Source organism: Chiloscyllium plagiosum, chromosome 21 (assembly GCF_004010195.1).
Source record: "Chiloscyllium plagiosum isolate BGI_BamShark_2017 chromosome 21, ASM401019v2, whole genome shotgun sequence".
NCBI lineage: Eukaryota > Metazoa > Chordata > Chondrichthyes > Orectolobiformes > Hemiscylliidae > Chiloscyllium > Chiloscyllium plagiosum.
In genome coordinates, this window is record NC_057730.1 from 40,433,260 (window position 1) to 40,439,752 (window position 6,493).

The following is a 6,493-nucleotide window of genomic DNA, read 5'->3' on the forward strand; positions in this document are numbered from 1 at the left end:
TCCTCTCACTTATCTCTCCACCCTTCAGGCTCTCTGCCTGTATTCCTGATGAAGGGCTTTTGCCCGAAACATCAATTTTCCTGCTCCTCGGATGCTGCCTGAACTGCTGTGCTTTTCCAGCACCACTCTAATCTAGACTTCCAGTGATCTAATGTCCACTCTTGCCTCTCATTTACCTTTTAGATTTCTAAGAAAACTCTTGCAATCTTCTTTTATATTATTAGCTAATTTACCCTCACATTTCATCTCCCCCATTACTGTTTTTTTTTTGTTGCCCTCTGATTGTTTGTAAAGGCTTCCCAATCCTCTGGCTTCCCACTAATCTCCACCACGTTACATGATTTTTCTTATATACTGCCCCTGACTTCCCTGGTCAGCCAAGGTTGCCTCGTCCTCCCATCAGGATCTTTCTTTTTCCTTGGGATGAATTTCTGCTGGACCACTTGAGTTACCCCCAGAAACCCCTGCCATTGCCACTCCATTGATTTTCCTATGAGGGATCCCTTCCAATCGATTCTAGCCAGCTTCTCTCTCATGTCTTTTCTCAATTGTAATACCGTTACATCTGATTCAAACTTCTCCATCTCAAACTGTAGGGTGAATTCTATCATATTATGGTCACTGGCCACCTCAGCTCAAGCTCCCTAATCAAATCTGCCTCATTACACATCACCAAATCCAGAACTGCCTGTTCCCTAGTGGGCTCTACCCAAGCTACTCCATACAAAAAAAACGACCTCGTAGATATTCCACAGATTGCTTTTCTTGGGATCTGCTATCAACCTAATTTTTCCAGTCAACCTACATATTGGAGGACCCCATGATTATCGTAATAGTCCCTTACTTACATACCTTTTGTCTCTCCTGATTTATTTTCTTCCCCACATCCTGACTACTTTTAGGAGGCCTGTACATAATTCCCATTCTCTGCAGTTCCTCAACCCAACCCCTACAGGTTGTATGCCTTTTGACTATATCAGTCCTTGTTCTTGATTTAATTTCATTTCTTACCAGCAAGGCAACTCCGCCCCTTCTGTCCATCCTGTCGATAGAATGTGTATCTTTGGATACTTAATTCCCAGTCTGATCCCCCTTGCAGCCACATCTCTGTGATACCTATAACATCGTATCTGCCAAGTTCAATCTGTGCAACCAGCTCATTTATCTTGTTTCATTTACTGCGTGCATTTAACTCTCAATCCTGCATCGACTGCCCCCTTCTCATAGTTGTCCAGTGATCTGCTGTGCCTGAAGTTAGATTCCAGATCTTTCCATAGTCTTTGTCCTATTACTTGTTCTTGAAACTTTAATAACCTCTCCCGAGTTTCAGGTAGTGTCTGGGAATGGAACTATGAACTTGCAATCGTCTGACACTGAGGCAGAGGTGCCCTCAACAGATTCTAAGGTAGGTCAGTATTTTGTGCATATGGTTAACATTGTGCTCATCAGGACATCAGTGATGTGGACTGGAACATGTTTTGTTTTTTAAAACCACTGTGAAGTCTGCAATGCAATTGTCTACAATACACGCAGTATCTCAGGAGATACTCTGTTTCCACGGGGTCGATTGCCAGTTTACCAATTGTACAGTCATTAGGAAAAACTTTCATACTGCTTAATCCATTTTATGTGGGCTCTTTATATCTGCTAAAATACAAATTTCATCTCAAGTCACAGGGAGAAGGTTTCATATTTCAAAACATTTGCTTCACCGCATCAAGACTAGATGGTGAAAAAATAAAAGGAAGAATTTTCATTTTTATAGCAACTATTACATTCGCATAACTAGTTAAATTCCCAATGTCAGGAGTAGCTTAGTCGATGGGACTCTCACTTATGATCCAGACAGATAAGCATCCATACCACCGTACTGAGGGAATGTTACACTGCTGGTGGTCATAATGTTCAGCTAAGACATTAAACTGGGCTACTGTTAGCCTCCTCAGCTGAAAGAAGAGCATTGGAGTTCCTTTCAATGTTCTTGTAAGTATTTATCCCTCGTCTAGCATCATAAAATCAGATTTTCTGTTCACTTTATCATCGCGCCTTATGATCTGCATATAAATTGATTTCTTTGTTTCCTAAAGTGACTTCATTTCATTGGTTCTGATCAGATTGGAGTCATCGTGAAAGGAGGCATATAAATGCAATTGAGTGGAGTGAATTCACTATTGTACTGCGATGAACATGAATGAGTAGGAAGCTTAACATGTGCAATGCTTTACTACTAATGATGACTAATGTGTACTTCTTATTCCAACTTATTTTCCAATTGAGTCAAAGCTATTAACAGGGGTTGCTTGTCCATTTCTAGCTCCTCCCTCATGTCCTTTCTTCAAATGTAAGAAGTGGTGATGAAATTCTGTGAGCTTTTGCATGACACTCTGTTCACCCTGATGCACAGGAAAACCAAACTAAAGCCCATTCACAAACGTCGTATATCAAATTGGCTCCATAGTTAATTCGGGACTAACAACTGCTTTGCTGCAACTTTGGTTGGCATTGGAGAAGGCTATAATGAAAATTCCTCCTTTTGTCTTTCCAGCTTACCAGGCAGATACCAGGTATGGAGAGATTGTTTTTTGAGGAGAGGTTTAGTAGATTCGGTCTATACTCATTGCAATATAGAAGAAAGAGAGGCAATCTTATTGAATGGGATGGTAGGAATGACATATGAGAAGCGATTGAGTTGGTTCGGATTGTATTCATGAGAGTTTAGAAGAATGAAGGGGATCTCATAGAAATCGATAAGATTCTTCCAGGACTAGACAGGGTAGATGCAGGAAAGATACCCTCGATGGTGGAAAAGTCTAGAACCAACAGACATAGCTTAAGGAAAAGGGGTAAACCTTTTAGCACTGAGTTCAGAAGAAATGTCGTCACCCAGAGAGTGGTGAGCCTGTGGAATTTACTACACAGAAAGTAGTTGACGCCAAAACATTGTGACTTCATGAAGGAGGCAGATATAGCTCTTCTGGCTAAAGAGAGAAAGGGATATGGGATAGGGCAAAATTAAGGTATCAGCTATGATCATATTGAATAGTGGTGCAGGCTCAATGGGTTGAATGGCCTACTCTTGCTCCTATGTCTTTTGATCTTTTGGTTGGGATTTCAAGCCACCTGCCACAAGAGATCAGGATGGATCTCACCTCCACCAGCTCCAGAAGCCAAGATTCTCTACGGCTTGGGCAATTGGTGGCTTGAGGTCATGGCTGCCATTCCTCTGAGGCAGAACATTCCCACCTCCAAGAGCCGAGCCACTGGTAAAACAGAGGACTGGGAGCTCTTCAGCTCCAACAGCACCACTGTGATGTGTGGTCACTGCTGGGACTGCAGTGGTCCCCACAACACCAGAGATCACTGTGGCCAATCAGACAGGTGCTGGGTTTATAATTGGCCACTTAAAGGTTTAAAATGAGCTATGGGTTGGCTATCACTGCCATACAAGGGGGAAGATAATTGGCACAGTACTTCCCATCATCCTACCTGACTGTATGTTACATTCCCTTTGCTTGCCAACCTGCTCCCATGGAAGGGACATGCAAAATTCTTGGTTTTGTTTTTGTTTTTGTTTGTCCATATGTCAGTTCTTTTTATGGCAGTGTTAAGATTTTTCTTTCAGGTAGTATTGAGATTGATGGTTTCTGTATTCTGTTTATCAGGTAAGGAATCTAAATTTAAAAGCAAGTGGAAACCAGCTCTTTCTAATAACACAGCTGTCTGTGTAAATCACTCGAACATTTATAGAACTCTCGGATGTGCAGGGAATCATTGTAAGCTGCTCAGGATATTAAAGGTGATATTTAAATCACAAAAAAATTGGCACAAAACCAGGCCTCAAAATATAAAATGGTCATATCCTGCACTGGTTCAAACATATTAGAAGTAATTACAGTTCAGAGTATTAAGAAGGTTTGATTCCTGGCAATACAGATGACAGAACCTAATGTCAAGGGATGCTTGATTTGTCAAAAAAATCTTTTGCTGTGGCATTCACTTAACCATGGAAAAATAGCAGAGTAAAGTAAATAAAATCATGTGCTTTCCCACCAAAGTCCCTCGATGCTGCAGCCACCCACACACAATTCCGGAGTTCCGGAGTTACACTATTAGGTGCACACTGGCAAGAGAGCATGAGGGATGAAATTCTGGTCTCATTTTAAAATCAAGGAAAATCCAAAAGGTCTATCAGCATGTATCTAAACACAAATGTTTTAGGTTTATTTTTACAAAGAGTATGAAATGCTTCACTGATCTGCCTGTCACCCTTGCACGGGGGTCATGCCAACCTTCGCTGTATTGTTCCAATTTTCGGATATGTTCAGCTGAAGTGAACACAAAAAGAAGAACCTCAGCTACCAGAAGTGGGGCTCAAACTGACACAGCCAATCAATGGATCTTAAGTCCAACACCTTAACCACTCCGCCATCCTAGTCAAGGACCTCTCGGAAATGATGAGACCTTCCGCAGTTTTATTCTGAACCACATGACATTCATTGTCTGCAAGATTGAGGCACCCCAATTTGTTTTTCAGTAATCATATTGTTAGTTAAGGTAATGGCTCTGAGGAAGTTAAATGTTGAAGTTGTGTTAGCTCCACCCTAGTTGTCTTTAGGAAAAGAAACAGTCTTGCATCAGCTCCCAATAGAGGCAACTGTGATGTACATGGCTTCTGATAGTTACAATAATGTCTAACTAGTTAATGATAATTGTATCTATTGCTATCATGCTAATAATTATACCTCATTATGTAAGACAAGTTCCTCTTCATGTTAAGACTTTTTAATAGTCTATCCTCTGCCATCACATAGTAGATAGACCCTTCACAGCCCAATATGACAAGAAGAATGAACAAGACTTGGCCATTCAAACCCCTCAACCATCTCAACTACATAATTGTTCATTTGGGTCTTCACTCTATCTTCCTGCCTTAATTCTTCAACTGTGTCACTTATTAATTATTCTTTCCCTTGGCGTGAGCGATATCACTGACTAGTAACACACCAGTCAATCCTGTTCATTAAGGCAGTGACTTTCATCAGCTAAGTGAATATGGCAGAAGAGCAACATTATGGAATCGGTGCAGTCAGTTGTTCGGTGTAGAGGTGGGAGTTTGAAGCCACCCAGAAATATTTGTGATCAAGCAAACAGTTTTGAATGATAAAATGGCAGAATATTTAAAAGCAGAGTAGAGTCAAAGTTTAAACCATATCTCAGAGATTCAGGTTATAGGACATGCAAGACTCCAATTACAAATTCAAGTTAATTTGTCATCTAGTTACTCCTATATAGATCAATTGATAGAACAATGCTTTTAAAAAAGTTCATTGTTAGTATATAGACATCTCCAAAATGGTTGGCATTTAATATTCATCTATAGTTGAATTGGGCAAATGTTGCTAAGTAGCCTTTTAGTATTCCTTCTGCCCATGCAGTGAGGTAAATCCATAGTACTGTGTTCTTCTACAGTTCTACACCATAGCTTCCTTTCCACACAGAAATGGATTAGAAAAGATGACATTGAAAGTTAGTATTTGCATCCTCACCACTAACCACTTTGTGTGTACAAAAGCACTTAGGAAGTTTGAACTGAGTAAAATATTTAACAGTAAAAATGAGAGTGAGTGTTTGCAGAACAAACCAGGAAACAATGGAAAGCCATCTAAAGTAAATTGATTGTGCTGTTGGAATTGTGCCCAGTAACGTTGCATCTGCCTGGGTCCCTTCACAAGGAGCTCAAAATACCACAAGTTCAGATTGCACAATGACCTCTAGCTAGGAGTTTGAGGATTTCTGGTGGAATGGGACATGTAAATGGCGAAGCAGCTTACTGGATACTGGATTGACTGGAAATAAAGAAGTAGCAACGCATTTGAATTTCAGGTTCCTGTGACCCTTTCATCTTCCCCACCACCATTAACCACACACACACACACAAACGCACACAGAAATACACGCGCACACAAAAAACAGATACTTGTCCACACAGACACACACACACAGAAAACAGACACACACGTGCACACGTACACACTCCCAGACACACACAAATCACTTGCATACCACTCATCCCATAACTCACCACTTGCCTGACACTTGACCTTTAACAACCAAGCTACCAAAGATCGTTGTCAAGCAGAATTCAGAATAGGCCACATACCCACTTCCTTCCTTCACTCCGAATTAAATTGTTCTAAAACATTGCAATCTTGAAAATTTCACAGTTTTCCAAATCTTAGCCGAGAGGTCTTTCCTTGAATTTCTTAATGTGAGTGTAAACATTGGCACGGAGCCTCAATACTATTCTGAATTGAAATTCTGAATTCTATGTCTCAAAAGTATGTGTGCCAGCAGCTACTGAATTGCTATTGTCATGACATTAAAACAGCTTCCCAGACAGATTTGACATTTGTAAACTTTGACCACACAAATCACTTAGACAGGACAGCAAGTACAGCAGGAGGAGGAGCCCAGCACTCAGACTACAGGACTG

At 40.8% G+C, this 6,493-nt stretch overlaps 1 non-coding gene across 1 annotated transcript; it reads right to left on the reverse strand.

Annotated features, from left to right (window-relative positions):
* Nucleotides 1-4,231: 4,231 nt before the first annotated feature.
* On the reverse strand, nucleotides 4,232-4,336 carry LOC122560932. The gene has a single exon (XR_006314847.1). It is a non-coding gene; the product is annotated as a U6 spliceosomal RNA (small nuclear RNA).
* Nucleotides 4,337-6,493: the final 2,157 nt, after the last annotated feature.